Here is an 18,365-nt window from a genome sequence, read left to right on the forward strand (position 1 = left end):
ACGATGGAAGAGGAGACTATTGTTCACCTAAAGAAATGGGAGTTTATCCTCAGATGAAGAGGGGTAGAAACAATAGGAAAAGACAATATTTGTCACTATAGAGGTACTGAACAATTTTCAAGCTAACATTATTTCTGCCATATTATATGATATAGAACTTTAGACTCTATTTGAGGATATGTTCGAAGTATTGTGGAAGAACCAAAGCTGCTTTCTGAGGAATATCTTGACTGCCTACCAGGTAACCCTGAAGACTCTCTAGCTACGGATGCTGGTTGTACTCCAATATTCGTTATCACCTTCTTTCATAGTAAAATAATTTTCAGCAGGGCATGCAGCAGAAAAATAATTTTTAGCAGGGCACATGTAAAATACTATATTTCTCTTCTGCAATTATACAGGCGGAATGAAAGAAAAAAGACTACATTTCTCAGCCCCTCTTGGAGCTTGGTGTGACCACATGGCTAAATTCTGACCAATGGAATGTGAGCATAACTGATACATGCAACTTCAGAGTTTGTCCTTATAGGGAGGGGTCCCTGCTTCCTGTTTCATTTCCCCTATCCTCTCATCTGCTGCTTTTAACACAGACCTGGTAAGCCATCTTGGACCAAGTCAGTGAGATACCTCAGAGTTGATAAATTAACAACAAGAGAGGAGACAGGGTCTCTGATTGACCTGAGGGAGCAGAGCCACTACACCAGTCTTAGAACTACTGACCTAAGGACTGTTACCTGAGTAAAAGAAACTTGTATCTATTTTGGGTTTCTGTGACATGCAGCTAAAACAGTCTCCAAGTGAAATGTTATAACCCTTATTTTCACAATAGACTTCTCTGCTAACTTACCCATTTCCATCTGGTTTTCTAAGCGTATGTATCTGTCTTTAATCAGAAGTACCACATCTTAGCTACTCTAGGCTCCAGTTGGGGAGTCATGTAACACCTTCCCCCACCCAAAAAAAAAAAAAAAGAACTTACAGCAAAATTCTTTTCAGAGAAGATACTTTAGGGTAGTAGTTGTCAAATGCTGATCTATTCAACTCTCAGAATTTTGCAAATGTACCCCAAATGTCACTGTAGCAGTAGGTTATGTAGATAAACATTCTGGTCCAGTGTAAGAGGGTTCCAATTTCTCTACATCCTTGTCGAAACTTGTTATTATTTGACTTTTTTGACTGTAGCCATCCTAGTCAGTGTGGTGTTTTCTTGTGGCTTTGATTTGCATTTCCTAGATGGTTAATGACACTGAGCAACTTTTCATGTGCTTATTGGTTATTTCTACATCATCTTTGGGGAAATATTTATTCAGATTCCTTGAGCCCACTTAAAAATTGGGGTATTTGCATTTTTATTACTGAGTTGTAAGAGTCCTTTTTATAGTCTAGATAGAAGTCCCTTATCAAATATATGATGAGCAAATATTTTCTCCCATTCTGCAAATATATGATTAGCAAATATTTTCTCTGGTTCTGTGGGTTGTCTTTTCACTTTCTGGGTCATGTCCTATGAAGCACAAAAGCTTCAAGGTTTTTGAAGTTCAATTTATCTATTCTTTTTTTTTTTGGTTTTTTGATTTGGTGTCATATTTAAAAAAAACACTGCTTAACCAAAGATCATGAACATTTTCACCTACAGTTTCTTCAAGGAGTTTTATAGTTTTAGCTCTTACATTTAGGTCTTTGATCCATTTTGAGTTATATATGATATGATTCAGGCATTTTCCTTCATTCTTTTGCATGCGAATATCCAGTCATCCTAGCATTATTCCTTGAAAATACTATTCTTTCCTCCGCTGAACGATCTATACTACCTTGTCAAAAATCAATTGACTATAAACAGGAGAGTTAGTACCTGAACTCTCAATTCTATTTCATTGATCCATATGTCTATCCTTATGCCAGTATCATATTGTCTTGATTGCTGTTGCTTTGTCATACATTTTTATATTAATGAAAGTTTAACATTTTTCATCTATATGTAACCCCCAACAAATAGTTCAAAAAGTATAGGGCACTCAATATAGGACTGACTTTTGAAGCTCTTAACATTTTTAGAGGGTCATATATGGGTCACTAACCATACAGAGCTTATGAAGATAAACACTGGGAATAATTAATCTTTGAGGAGAAAATGCAAGTATCTTCCAATGCAGCTTTAACAGTTGATTCATTTATTGCAAAGAGCTAAAATTTCAGCAATAATTAATTTGACAGTGATCAATTAATAACAGTCCTAACTGATTTGATGAAGACCGGTTCTGTAAATCTTCCCTATGACTGAGAAAAGTCAACAGTGAATCCTGAGTGAATAGAGCAAGGTAAATAAAGCAAAGCAGTGGGATACATACATCCTTCTGTTAGTCTGCCACCTGAAAACAACCCCAGTGCTTCCAGAGCATCTCACTATCAACTATAGTTTCAGCAAGATCTCATTTACCTGAGGAATAAGTTGCTGGGGCAAACTGTGTTATCAACTGGGCAGAAGTCTATGGAACAGACACACTTTCAAAGCCTGCCAGATGATAAACAGGACACTGGAGCATTCTATTACATCCTCCTTTTATCCAATCAAACTCAAAAACATGAAGAAATACTCATATGTGCTCTATAATCAAGCAAACTGGAGAAGGATCTTGGGCAAGATATAATGCAGCAGATAGAAAAGAGATGAAAATTAAGGATCTCTAGATGAGATGACAATGATGGTGATGGCTTTTATTGAGCTCTTATTATATAACAATTCCTATGAAAAATACTTAAGAAATAGCTTCCCAACTAATCTCTACAGCAATCCCATTGGGGAGGACTGTTATTATCTCAATTTTGCAGATGATTAAATTGAAGCTCACATGAATTAAATTAACATGTCCAAGGCCACACAGAAAGTAAACACAGGAGATGGGATTTATTGCCGGACTCCAACTACAAAGCTCAAGTTCTTGACCACTGTGTTTTCTTTCTTACATGTCCCCCAAGACTTATATCCTGAGAAATCAACAAACAGACCTTATCTGCAACAATTCTCTCCATTCTCTCTTAACTCCCTTGATGCAAAAGAAAAGCATTTTTTTTTCCTTTAACATTTAAGTTCAGTGGTACATGTGCAGGATGTGCAGGTTTGTCACATAGGTAAATGTGTGCCATGGTGGTTTCCTGCACAGATCATCCCATCACCCAGGTATTAGGTGCAGCATCCATTAGCTATTCTTCCTGATATTATCTATCTCTCCATCCCTCCCCTACCCCTCCCCCCATGGACCTCAGTGTGAGTAGTCCCCCAACCTGTGTCCATGTGTTCTCATCATTAAGCTCCCACTTAAAAGTGAGAATATGTGGTGTTTAGTTTTCTATTCTTGTGTTAACTTGCTGAGCACAATGGCTTTGAACTCCACCCTTGTTTGTCCCTGCAAAGGATGTGATCCTGTTACTTTTTATGGCTGCACACTATTCCATGGTATACACTTACCACATTTTCTTTATCCAGTCTATCACTGATGGGCATTTAGGTTGATTCCATGTCTTTGCTATTGTGAATAGTGCTGCAATGAACATACACATGCATGTATCTTTATAACAGAAGGATTTATATTCCTTTGGGTATATAACCAGTAATGCAATTGCTGGGTCAAATGGTATTTCTGCCTCTAGGTCTCGGAAGAATCACCACACTGTCTCACACAATGGTTGAATTAATTTACACTCCCACTCAACAGTGTAAAAGCATTTCTTTTTTCTCCATAACCTTGCCAGAATCTGTTGTTTTTTGACTTTTTAATAATAGCCATTCTGACTGGTGTGAGATGGTATCTAATTGTGATTTTGATGTGCCTTTCTCTAACGATCAGTGATACTGAGCTATTTTTCATATTTCTTGACCACATGTATGTCTTCTTTTGAGAAACGTCTGTCCGTGTCTTTGGCCCACTTTTTAATGGGGTTGTCTTGTAAATTTGGTTAAGTTCCTTATAGATTCTGGATATTAGACCTTTGTCAGATGGTTAATTTGCAAAATTTTTCTCCCATGTTGTAGACTGTCTGTTCATTCTGATGATAGTTTCTTTGGCTGTGCAGAAGCTCCTTAGTTTAATTAGATCCCATTTGTCAATTTTTGCTTTTGTTGCAGTTACTTTTGGCATCCTCGTCATGAAATCTTTGCCCATGCCAATGTCCTGAATGGTATTGCCTAGATTTTCTTCTAGGGTGTTTATAGTTTGGGGTTTTACATTTTAGTCTCTAATCCATCTTGAGTTAACTTCTGCATATGGTGTAAGGAAGGGGTACAGTTTCAATTTTCTGCGTACAGCTAGCAAGCACTCCCAGCACCATTTACTAGAGAGTCCTTTCCATATTGCTTGTTGTTATCAAGTTTGTCAAAGATCAGATGGTTGTAGGTGTGCAGTCTCATTTCTCAGTTCTCTATTCTGTTTCATGGGTCTATGTGTTTGTTTTTGTACCAGTACCATGTTGTTTTGGATACTGTAGCCTTATAGTATAGTTTGAAGTCTGGTAGTGTGATGCTTCCAGCTTTGTTCTTTTTGCTTACAACGATCATGGCTATTCAGGCTCCTTTTTGGTTCCATTTGAATTTTAAAATAGTTTTTTTCTAACAAACAGAAAGGAATAGCATCAGTATCAACAAAAAGGACAACCATACCAAAACCCCATCTGTAGGTCACCAGCATCAAAGACGAAAGTTAGAAAAAACCACAAAGATGGGGAAAAACCAAGGCAGAAAAGCTGAAAATTCTAAAACACAGAGCGCCTCTTCTACTCCAAAGGATCACAGTTCCTTGGCAGCAACGGAACAAAGCAGGACGGAGAATGACTGACAAGCTGACAGAAGTAGGCTTCAGAAAATCGGTAATAAAAAACTTCTCTGAGATAAAAGGAGGATGTTCGAACCCATTGTGAGGAAGCTAAAAACCTTGAAAAAAGATTAGATGAATGGCTAACTAGAATAAACAGTGGAGAGAAGACCTTAAATGACCTGATGGAGCTGAAAACCATGGCATGAGAACTACATGACACATGCACAAGCTTCAGTAGCAGATTCAATCAAGTGGAAGAAAGAGTATCAGTGACTGAAGGTCTAATTAATGAAATGAAGTGAGAAGAGAAGTTTAGAGAAAAAAGAGAAAAGAACAAAGCCTCCAAGAAACATGGGACTATGTGAACAGACCAAATTTACGTATGACTGGTGTACCTGAAAGTGACCAGGAGAATGGAACCTTGCTGGAAAACACTCTGCAGGATACTATCCAGGAGAACTTCCTTAACCTAGCAAGGGAGGCCAACATTCAAATTCAGGAAATACAGAGAACACCACAAAGATACTCCTCGAGAAGAGCAACCCCAAGACACATAATTGTCAGATTCACCAAGGTTGAAATGAAGAAAAAAATGCTAAGGGCAGCCAGAGAGAAAGGTAAGATTACCCACAAAAGGAAGCCCATCAGACTAACAGCGGATCTCTCGGCAGAAACCCTACAAGACAGAAGAGAGTGGGGACAAATATTCAACATTCTTAAAGATACAAATTGTCTTAAAGATACAAATTGTCAACACAGGATTTCATATCCAGTCAAACTAAGTTTTGAAAGTGAAGGAGAAATAAAATCCTTTACAGACTAGCAAATGCTGAGAGATTTTGTCACCACCAGGCCTGCCTTACAAGAACTCTTGTAGGAAGCGCTAAACCTGGAAAGGAACAACCAGTACCAGTCACTGCAAAAACATGCCAAATTGTGAAGACCATTGAGGCTAGAAAGAAAGTGCATCAACTAATGAGCAAAATAACCAGCTAACACCATAATGACAGGATCAAATTCACACATAAAAATATTAACCTTAAATGTAAATGGGCTAAATGCCCCACTTAAAAGACACAGACTGGCAAATTGGATAAAGAGTCAAGATCCATCAGTGTGCTGTATTCAGGAGACTCATCTCAAGTGCAGAGACACACACAGGCTCAAAATAAAGGGATGGAAGAAGATCTACCACACAAATGGAAAATTTAAAAAAAGCAGGGGTTGCAATCCTAGTCTCTAATAAAACAGACTTCAAACGAACAAAGATCAAAACAGACAAAGAAGGCCACTACATAATGGTAAAGGGATCAATTCAATAAGAAGAGCTAACTATCCTAAATATATATGCACCCAATACAGGAGCACCCAGATTCATAAAGCAAGTCCTGAAGACCTACAAAGAGACTTAGACTCCAACACAATAATAATGGGAGACTTTTAACACCCCACTGTTAACAGTAGACAGATAAATGAGACAGAAGGTTAACAAGGATATCCAGGACTTGAATTCAGCTCTGCACCAAGCAGACCTAATAGACATCTACAGAACCCTCCACCCCAAATCAACAGAATATACATTCTTCTCAGCACCACATCACACTTATTCCAAAACTGACCACATACTTGGAAGTAAAGCACTCCTCAGCAAATGTGAAGGAACAGAAATCACAACAAACGCTCTCTCAGACCACAGTGCAATTAAACTAGAACTCAGGATTAAGAAACTCACTCAAAACCGCTCAACTACATGGAAACTGAACAACCTGCTCCTGAATGACTACTTGGTACATAACGAAATGAAGGCAGAAATAAAGATGTTCTTTGAAACAAATGACAACAAAGATACAACATACCAGAATCTCTGGGACACATTTAAATCACTGTGTAGACGGAAATTTACAGCACTAAATGCCCACAAGGGAAAGCAGGAAAGATCTAAACTGACACCCTAACATCACAATTAAAAGAACTAGAGAAGGAAGAGCAAACACATTCAAAAGCTAGCGGAAGGCAAGAAATAACTAACATCAGAGCAGAACTGAAGGAGACAGAGACACAAAACAACCCTTCAAAAATCAATGAATCCAGGAGCTGGTTTTTTGAAAAGATCAACAAAATTATCGACTGCTAGCAAGACTAAAGAAGAAGAAAAGAATGAAGAATCAAATAGACGCAATAAAAAATGATAAAGGGGATATCACCACCGACCCCACAGAAATACAAACTACCATCAGAGAATACTATAAATACTTCTATGCAAATAAACTAGGAAGTCTAGGAGAAATGGATAAATTCCTGGACACATACACTCTCCCAACACTAAACCAGGAAGTTGAATCGCTAAATAGACCAATAACAGTCTCTGAAATTGAGGCAATAATTAATAGCCTACCAACCAAAAAAAGTCCAGGACCAGACAGATTCACAGGTGAATTCTACCAGAGGTACAAAGAGGAGCTGGTACCATTCCTTCTGAAAGTATTCCAATCAATAGAAACAGGGGGAATCCTCTGTAACTCATTTTATGAGGCCAGCATCCTCCTGATACCAAAGCCTGGCAGAGACATAACAAAAAAAAAAAGAGAATTTAAGACCAATATCCCTGATGAACATGGATGCAAAAATCCTCAATAAAATACTGGCAAACCGAATCCAGCAGCACATCAAAAAGCTTATCCACCATGACCAAGTTGGCTTCATCCCTGGGATGCAAAGCTAGTTCAACATATGCAAACCAATAAAAGTAATCCATCATATAAACAGAACCAAAGACAAAAACCACATCATTATCTCTCTCAACAGATGCAGAAAAGGCCTTCCACAAAATTCAACAGCCCTTCATGCTAAAAACTCTCAACAAATTCGATATTGATGGAACGTTATCTCAAAATAATAAGAGCTATTTATGACAAACACACAGCCAGTATCATACTTAATGGGCAAAAACTGGAAGTGTTCCCTTTGAAAACTGGCACAAGACAGGGATTCCCTCTCTCACCACTCCTGTTCAACATAGTATTGGATGTTCTGGCCAGGGCAATCAGGCAGGAGAAAGAAATAAAGAGTATTCAATTAGGAAAAGAGGAAGTCAAATTGTCCCTGTTTGCAGATGACATGATTGTACATTCAGAAAACTCCATCGTCTCAGCCCAAAATCTCCTTAAGCTGATAAGCAACCTCAGCAATGTCTCAGGACACAAAATCAACGTGCAAAAATCAAAAGCATTCCTATATACCAATAACAGACAAACAGAGAGCCAAATCATGTGTGAACTCCCATTCACAATTGCTTCAAAGAGAATAAAATACCTAAGAATACAACATACAAGGGATGTGAAGGACCTCTTCAAGGAGAACTACAAACCACTGCTCAACAAAATAAAAGAGGATACAAACAAATGGAAGAACATTCCATACTCATGGATAGGAAGAATCAATATCGTGAAAATGGCCATACTGCCCAAGGTAATTTATAGATTCAATGCCAACCCCATTAAGCTACCAATGACTTTCTTCACAGAATTTGAAAAAACTACTTTAAAGTTCATATGGAACCAAAAAAGAGTCCACATGGCCAAGACAATCCTCAGCAAAAAGAACAAAGCTGGAGGCATCATGCTACCTGACTTCAAACTATACTACAAGGCTACAGTAACCAAAACAGCATGCTACTGGTACCAAAACAGAGAAACCAATGGAACAGAACAGAGGCCTCAGAAATAACACCACACATCTACAACCATCTGATCTTTGACAAACCTGACAAAAACAAGAAACGGAGAAAGGATTCCCTATTTAATAAATGGTGTTGGGAAAACTGCCTAGCCACATGTAGAAAGCTGAAACTGGATCCCTTCCTTACACCTTACACAAAAATTAAATCAAGATGTATTAAAGACTTAAATGTTAGACCTAAAACCCATAAAAACCCTGGAAGAAAACCTAGGCAATACCATTCAGGACATAGGCATGGGCAAGGATTTCATGAATAAAACACCAAAAGCAATGGCAACAAAAGCCAAAATAGACAAATAGGATCTAAGTAAACTAAAGAGCTTCTGCACAGCAAACACAACTACCATCAGAGTGAATAGGCAACGTATAGAATGGGAGAAAATTTTTGGAATCTACTCATCTGACAAATGGCTAATATCCAGAATCTACAACGAAGTGAAACAACTTTACAAGAAAAAATCAAAGAACCCCATCAAATAGTGGGGAAAGGATATGAACAGACACTTCTCAAAGGAAGACATTTATGCAGCCAACAGACACATGAAAAAATGCTCATCAGCACTGGTCATCAGAGAAATGCAAATCCAAACCACAATGAGATACCATCTCACGCCAGTTAGAATGGAGATCATTTAAAAGTCCTAGCTACTCGGGAGGCTGAGGCAGGAGAATGGCGTAAACCCGGGGGGCGGAGCTTGCAGTGAGCTGAGATCCGGCCACTGCACTCTAGCCCGGGCGACAGAGCCAGACTCCGTCTCAAAAAAAAAAAAAAAAAAAAAAGTCAGGAAACAACAGGTGCTGGAGAGGAAGTGGAGAAATAGGAACACTTTTACACTGTTGGTGGGCCTATAAACTAGTTCAACCATTGTGGAAGACAGTGTAGCGATTCCTCAAGGATCTAGAACTAGAAATACCATTTGACCAAGTGATTCCATTACTGGATATATACTGAAAAGATTATAAATCATGCTACTATAAAGACACATGCACACATATGTTTATTGTGGCACTATTCACAATAGCAAAGACTTGGAACCAACCCAAATGTCCATCAATGACAGACTGGATTAAGAAAATGTGGCACATATATACCATGGAATACTATGCAGCCATAAAAAAGGATGAGTTCATGTCCTTTGCAGCAACACGGATGAAGCTGGAAACCATCATTCTGAGCAAACTATCGCAAGGACAGAAAACCAGACCCTGCATGTTCTCACTTATAGGTGGGAATTGAACAATGAGAACGCTTGGACACAGGGTGGGGAACATCACACACTGGGGCCTGTTATGGGGTGGGGGCATGGGGGAGGGATAGCATTAGGAGAAATACCTTATATAAATGACGAGTTAATGGGTGCAGCAAACCAACACAGCACATGTATATACATGTAATAAAGCTGCACGTTGGGCACATGTACCCTAGAACTTAAAGTATAAAAAAAATATATTTTTTTTCTAATTCTGGGAAGAGTGTCAATGGTAGTTTAATGGGAATAGCATTGAAACTATTAACTACTTTGGGCAGTATGGCCATTTTCACAATATTGATTTTTCCCATCCACAAGCATGGACTGTTTCTTCATTTGTTGAAAAGCACTTTACTTCCAAAGCTGTGCAAAATAATTGCTCTGTGGTTTAGGGTTTACTGGCCCGTCTTTTCCCTCTTCCCACAAAGCCACCACTCAAAATTTAACATGCATTTGATTAATCTGTTTCAGAATCAGCCTTATATTAAAAGTCAGGCCACAACAGAAAAATAGGGGACAGAAAGCAAGACTCATTAAGAAAGATTAGACAAGTTGGCAAGATGGGATGACTCAGGTATTAGACACTGCTATGTTGAATCTTCCTCTTCTATAAATGTTTTGTGCCCTTGACAGTGAGTTAAGTGCATAGATATAAACTGTTGACTGACCCAGTCTAAGAATTTTCTAAAGGGTGGATGGCAAATAAATGAACAGCTCTGAGGCCTTAACTTGGCTTTCTAGCAAGGATTCCATCAGAAAAATCATCTGGATTTAAGAAAAGAAGTTATCAGGAAGAAATTTAAGAAACAGGAAGCTATACTGTTTTAAGAAAACAGATACCCTGTTTTAAGAAACAGGAAGTTAGGCTTTCCTCATCCAATGGAAAACTGCTTAATATGGCATCAAGCTTATACCCTCTCCCATTCCTGTCAAACTCAGAGGATACTTGAGGTTTTCTGGTTGTGTCCACTGAAAAGAGAAGTGGGGGAGTGCAAGAAGGCTCACGGAGGGAAGCAGGAGCCTGAGCAGAGTTTCACTCTCACGTGGGCTAATGAATGATAATTAAATAACACAATTTCTGAAGTACCTGACAGTTCTAAGAGTCTCTGATTCTGTAAGAGGACCTCAGTATGATCAGTTTTTGCTTATAAAGTTAAACAGAGTAAGGGATTGGAAGCATACTGGGTGAAATTAACTACTCCAACTAGAACTTCCAGTACAGTGTTGAATAGAAGTGATGTAAGCAGACATTCTTGTCTTATTGTTGATTTCAGGGGAAAGTATCTTAGTCTTTTATCATCAACTATGATGATAATTGTGAGTTTTTAATAACTGTAATTTATCAAGTTGAATAAGCTCCCTTCTATTCCTAGTTTGTTGCATGTTTTTATTATGAAAGGGTACTGATTTCATCAAAAATATTTTTCATTTATTGAGATAATCATATGACTTCAAAAATTCTACTGATATAGTGCTTTACATTAATAGATTTTCAGATGTCAAACCAACCTTGCACTTCTGGGTAATCCCATGTGGCCATAGTGTGTAATTCTTTCTATGTTGCTGGATTTTGTTTGCTAGCATTTTGTTGAGAATTGTTGCATCCATATTCTCCAGAGATATTAGTCTGCAGTTTTCATTTCTTATGTTTTATTGAATGCCACTTCAAATCCTTTGCCAAAAAAAGACTAAGCATAACAAATTTCATTAAAAACCATTTCTTCTATGTCATCCCATCCATTCAAGTCTATAAACTTTGGTTCCCGACTGCCCATGATTAAATACACACTTCTCAGTGTATCTTCCATTATTTCCCTGCACAGTTCCTTCATTCTAGAAAGATTAATTTTTTTCACTGTCTTACCAAAAAAATCCTAATGCTTAGAAAACTCCATGTCTTTATTCATGCTATTTCTCCATGTTGAAATTATTTTTTATTGATGGCAAATTTAATGTATACCCCCCTACTGCTTCTCTTCTCTAACAACCAACATCCTTAATCTAAATGAAGTTTAGGCTTGTAAGAAAGATTAAATCAGTTACAGAAAATGTAAAGCTATATAATCTCTGCACATGAGTAGATGTATTTATATTTTAAGGTAGTTCCAAATATTTATTATTGTCTGTCTTCCCTACTAAATATATGCGCATCAGACCTGAAAGCAGAAATGTTACCTCTTTTGTTTAATGCTGTCACCCTAGTATCCATAATAGTATTTGACCAAAGGAAGCATTCAATATTTATTGAATAAATAAATAGGCTACTCTTTTCTATGTATTCCACTTCTCCATAAAGCTAGATCATTGATCACCTGGCCTAAAGCTTTCTCTTTCTTCCCCAGACTCATAAGTCTAATTTTCCATAGAGTGTATTTAACACTTTTCATATACTGCTCTGTGTTCTTAGTTATCACTCCATTTGTCTATGCTTTACTTCCCAACCAGATTATAAAAGCCTAGAGGGCAGAGACCATAGTGTATTTATTTTTCAAAACTCTGTCACACTGTAGACAGTGTATCTGGCATATAGTAAGCTCTCAATGAACAATGCCTAGTAAGACTAGCATAGACAGTTTACTAGAGCCTCAGGAAAACTTAATGCATTTACTGGATTTCTAGTAAAGAAATCTATAGGGATAAACATCATCATGGCTGAAAATTTTAAAATTTTATTGTCTTCTTGATGTCTTACATCTACTTTGAGGCAACTGTGATGTTTTCCTGTCTCAGCACAAGCTTGTTTATCAGGAGATAAAATTAGTACACTAATTTTAACATTGACAAGGCCTAACTAAAATTGTGATAGATGTGAGAGTTCACTGTACCTAAGAAATCCTTCCCTTGGAGAAGATAGGCAGTAAAATACTTAATATCTTTTCCAGGCCTAGATTTTAAGAAATTTGAGGTATTCTGTCACAGCCCCTCTTGTCCATTTAAGGCTCTGCTTGAATCCATATTTTATTGGAGCCTGTGTTTATTGCCTGGTTACAAGTAGTATATCCAGGTGCCTCTGATAGGAAACATAATACTCAGCATAGCAACACCAATGGGAGGTCACCCTATGCACACTGTCCAAAATTCCCATCTCGTTTCCTAAATATAGAAATATGTAGCCTCTGATCTGGCCTTTTCCATTCATGACTACCTCAAGAAAGAAAGCAGCAAGACAGACCAGAAAATCAACATACTCCCTCACGCTAGTCTCAGTTTCCTCTCCAAAACCCCCTTTACCCACATACATTTTGGGTATTCATTTCCTCTATATGCCTCATCTTACCTGAAATTCTATTCCAGAAGACATCTGTTATTATGCCACCACACACTTAAAGTCCCTTTCCTTCTTCTTTACCTTCAAGTTCCTATTTCTAATTATTTCTGACAGTCCTTAGTTTGGTCAAGAATGTCTTGAATTTTTCACTTTCTACTAAAAGACAAGAATTTCTATTCCTAAAATGAAGCACAACTACAAAACAGATTATTTCTAAGTTAAAACAGTAATAATACCACCCCAAACAACCTCTACCATCACTTCATATGGCATAAGCTCAATGACAGTTCATAGCAAAAAAGCCCAATGCATTATTCTGTTTTATAAAAAAATTTTTTAATATCCAAGTAGATTATATTAGCCAGACAACATTTTTCTATACTATTATACTTTTTAATGTAGTAAATAATAATACTTAATATTTTAGAATGATAGAATAAAGATACTGGTCAATTTACTAACTTATATTAATAGAAGAACACATTATTTTATTGATACCTAGATTTTCTCTAACATTGTTTACATCAACCTCAAATCAGAATCTTCTCTCATCTGGCTCTTTTATGCCAAGTGTGCAGTAGGTCTAGAGAACTAACAGTCCCAGAACCGAGAAGGCAGAAAAAGAACTTTAGGAAAAATGGCTCTCAGGGGGAAAGCAGAGGTGATGCTATCTGATACGTTTTACAGTGCGAAAAATTAAATTGCGAGGAATTATGGTAGAGCCACTGATAGGAATGGGGTGTGGGTTAGCGACAGGGAAGACACAGAGATTTTTTAAAAAACGAGTAAATAGAAATTGTGGCAATGAGTAACTTCAATAAAAACAAAAAAGTATAATGACAGGAAATATTATCACACTACATTAACTCACTAAGCAATGAACAATATTTATATCATCTTTATAATGAAAACAATTAAGATTGACAAAAAAGAATATGATATAAGAATACTGAGAAGATGGAAGTGTAGAAAGGAAGTGCAAAAGAGATAGAATCCTTATTTACAACAAACAGCAAGTGAATACGGTAACAGTGAATTAAGAGATGATAGTCCATTCAGGTTATTTAGAAATATGGAGATAAATACTTGAAGAAACAGCTTATAAAGAGTGGCTGACTATCAGGAAGGATGAGGTGGGGGTATCAGGGATTGTGCTACTTTGATGTATTTCATTAGCAAATTTTGGTTGTTAAAATTCATTTACTAATTTGATAAAAATAAAGCCATATTATACTAAATAAACTAATGGCCTTTTTGAGACTAAGACTATCTTGTAAGAAGGTGAAGAACCTTCTGAAGGGTAAACCAATTGTGTCAACCACAGTCCTGTTAAACACTGGTTTAGAAATCAAGGCTGAGTAGTGGAGCTTTGTTTTGGGAGTGAACTTACAATTGTAAATTTGGCTTTGGCTGTTAAGGTATCTAAAAGGTGGACTCTCACCTCATATAAAAGGCAGAGAACTAACATGTAAGAATCCCAAATAACGTGCCTGTTGTACTAGTTCTCTAGATACAGATGTCATGGAGACATGAAATATAGAATGGGATGGTGAACTATTGCAGTGAGCTAGATAAGGAAGGACATGTACTTTGTAATATGGAATGCATTTTGTTTTTGAATATTAAATTCCTGTTTCTTTTATGTAATTTCTCAGCCCGTCATAACACAGGTTGAGTATCCTTAATCCGAAAATTCAAAATCCAAAATGCTCCAAAATCTGAAATTTTTTGAGTATTAACATGACATGACCCTCAAAGAAATGCTCAGTGAAGCATTTCGAATTTTGTGTTTTCAGATAAGGGACTCAACCTGTATGTACAGAGAAACAAGGTTCATTTAAAGGCAGAAACTAAATATTCTGGGAGCTAGAAATCATGGAAATTATAGTATTTGAAAGGGACAGTGAAAATCTAATAATACAAATACAGGTCCATTGGTCTAGTGGTCTCACCCCATCTAAAACACATTTTTCAGAGCAACAATATTGGAAAATTTTTGTTTAATGTGGGACAGAATTTTCCTAATCCATCATCCAGTCATTTTGGCTGTGAACTGGTACATTTCATTATGTGTTAGCTGTCATTTTAATTAAAATTAATATTAAATATTGGTTCTGGCAAGAATCCTCAGATTACCCTATGGTTTTCACTTCTAGTTCCAAAGATATGTTCATTTTTTCCCCTTTGTTTATTGAATAGATGTTTCCTCCACTAATACATAATCCCACTATCATATTATACTTTTTTTTTTTGAGACAGGGTCTCACTTTGTTACCTGGTTGGAGTGCAATGGTGTCATCTCGGCTCACTGCAGCCTCCACCTCCCAGGTTCAAGTGGTCCTCCTGCCTCAGCCCCCAAGTAGCAGAGACTAAAGGCATGTGCCACCATGTCTGCCTAATTTGTGTGTGTGTGTGTGTGTGTGTGTGTGTGTGTGTGTGTGTGGTTTTTTTTTTTTCTTGCTGTTGTTGTAGAGATGCAGTTTTGCCATGTTGTCCAGGCTGGTCTTGAACTCCTATGCTCAAACGATCTGCCCGCACCTTGGCCTCCCAAGTGATATTATTCTTGATTATTCTTGAATAATGTTTAATCTTCCTTTTATTTTTTTTTTTGAGACAGGGTCTCTTGCTCTGTCACCCATGCTGGAGTGGAGTGGCACCACCACTGCTCACTTCACCCTCGACCTCTGGGGCTCAAGTGATCCTCCCACCTCAGCCTCCCGAGTAGCTGGGACTACAGGCACACACTACCACAAGCAACTAATTTTTAATTTTTTTTTGTAGAGATGGGGGTCTCACGATGCTGCCCAGGCTGATCGTGAACTCCTGGGCTCAAGCAATCCACCCACCTCAGCCTCCCACTGTTGGGCTTACAGGTGTGAGCCACTATGCTCCCAGCCAAAATTAATCTTTCAAATAAATATTGCAAAAGGTTGTCTGAAAACGTTAACACCTTCAAAAAACATACTATATTAGGCCAGATGTGGTGGCTCACGCCTGTAATCCCAGCAGTTTGGGAAGCCAAGGCAGATGGATCCCTTGAGGCCAGGAGTTCAAGACCAGCCTGGGCAATATGGTGAAACCCCATCTTTACTAAACAAAAAAAAAAAAAAAAAAAAAGAAAAGAAAGGAAAAGAAAGGAAAAGAAAAAAAAACATGTGTAACATCAAATATACATAATTTCTTCTTATAGAAGTATATTGTATCAATATAGTATCAGATGGTGGATTTAGAACATATTTGACATTTACTGGTCTACAATTCACAGGGTGCCTTCTAGAAAACCTGATAAATGGGATTCTCATTATTAATGCATAATTCCTATGCAATAGTATTTGTTTATAATGTCAGGATTATATTATATGTACTAACATATGTATCTTCCTCCATTTTCCCAATAAGTTAGCCAGGTTTAATTTTCCTATTTTTCTTTTCAAAAAGAATTTTTAAAAAAATTGTTGGCTGCGCACAGTAGCTCACGCCTGTAATCTCAGCACTTTGGGAGCCGAGGGGGCCAGATCACCTGAGGTCGGGAGTTCAAGACAAACCTGGCCAACATTGTGAAATCACGTCTCTACTAAAAATACAAAAATTAGTTGGGTATGGTGACACGCGCCTGTAATCCCAGCTACTTGGAACTCTGAGGCAGGAGAATCGCTTGAACCCTGGAGGTGGAGGTTGCAGTGAGCCAAGATGGCACTCCAGCCTGGGCAACAGAGTGAGACTCCGTGTCAAAAAAAAAAAAAAAGAAAGAAAGGCCAGGCACGGTGGCTTATGCCTGTAATCCCAGTACTTTGGGAGGCCGAGGAGGGTGGATTATGAGGTCACAAGTTGGAGACCAGGCTGGCCAACATGGTAAAACCCTGTCTCTACTAAAAATACAAAAAAATTAGCTGGGCGTGGTAGCAGGCACGTATAATCCCAGCTACTTGGGAGGCTGAGGCAGGAGTATCATTTGAACCTGGGAGGTGGAGGTTACAGTGAGCTGAGATTGTACCACTGCACTCCAGCCCAGGCGACAATGCAGGACTCTGTCTCAAAAAAAAAAAAAAAAAAATTTTGTGGTAGTGTGGTTGTGAAACCACACTAAAGGCAGTCAACCAGCCCTTTCAAAATATACCCTTGACTTATTACAGAGTATTCTATGTAACTAAAATATCTTTATATTCATAGACTATCAAATATGAGTTCTGCGAATAATTCAAAAATTGAATCATATTCTTCCAGTGCACTGTAGGTCTTTTCTAAAATACTGAACTTTTTACAGATATGTCCCATCAGGGTTGGGAAAAAGTCCAAACAGTCCTTTCTTATTATATAGCCTGTATTTTTAATTGTGATATATATACATAACATAAAATTTACCATTTTAACCATTTAAAAACATTCATGTCATCTGTACTTGTAACATGATCTCTAAGGAGAAACACACAGCCATAGATACCTTTTTAAAGCAGAAGAAAACAATGCCTATCCAGTTTATGGAACTGCCAGTAATGATTCAACATTCAGGGAGGGATAGTCAGTAACTCCCAGTATCCCTTTATTTACTGAAATTGATCCCCTTACGAGGCATTAAAAGTGTGTAAATAGTTAATAACCAATTTGCTAAGTTATACGAATTCCTAAAACAATCAGTGATCTGAGAGTTAGATTTCTTTGATAGGAGACATTCACAAAATTAGCACAAATAATATAGGAATGTAATTTACTTTTATCCAACTCAACGTGCTTCAGAGGCCTCATCGAAAATGCATGGGGAAGTATTTTTTAATTTGCTTATTTTGATGTCATATAATTACATTTTTATGGATTCCCTCATGTATATTTAAAAAGTTAATATTGTGGAGAATATGTAGTTCTAAAGTCCTTTTACAATAGATAGTGAATAAATAGATATCATGGCTAGTAAAGGATGATTACATTAGAAAATCTCCATTTACAAAAGATAAAAGATTTATCATTAAAAAAAAATTTTTTTTAAATAAAGAAGACTGAAAGAATAATGTCGCAGTTGAAAGACCTAAATTCCTCTTCATTTCCTACCTTCTTACTAAACAGAACTTAAAGCCTTCTTTACAACTCATGACAAAAATAAAAGCAACATCTTTTTCATATATAAAGTTTGTTCACCTGAGTATTTACAAAATATTTATTCTAAGTGCAGAATGTTAGAGAAATGTGGAAACAAAATGCGAAGAAAATATATCTTGAGAAGAATCTAACAAATAGCTTTCTTTGTTTCTTGCTGACACACTTTGTGGTTACAATACAGGCTTCCAACGAACACCGGATCAAAATTAA

At 37.3% G+C, this 18,365-nt stretch overlaps 1 protein-coding gene across 8 annotated transcripts in view; it reads right to left on the reverse strand.

Annotated features, from left to right (window-relative positions):
- LOC105476071 (vacuolar protein sorting 13 homolog B) overlaps positions 1 to 18,365 on the reverse strand; it is an 859,286-nt gene that overhangs the window by 273,815 nt on the left and 567,106 nt on the right. The gene's annotated exons all lie outside the window — the stretch shown is intronic.

Source organism: Macaca nemestrina, chromosome 8, assembly GCF_043159975.1.
Source record: "Macaca nemestrina isolate mMacNem1 chromosome 8, mMacNem.hap1, whole genome shotgun sequence".
NCBI lineage: Eukaryota > Metazoa > Chordata > Mammalia > Primates > Cercopithecidae > Macaca > Macaca nemestrina.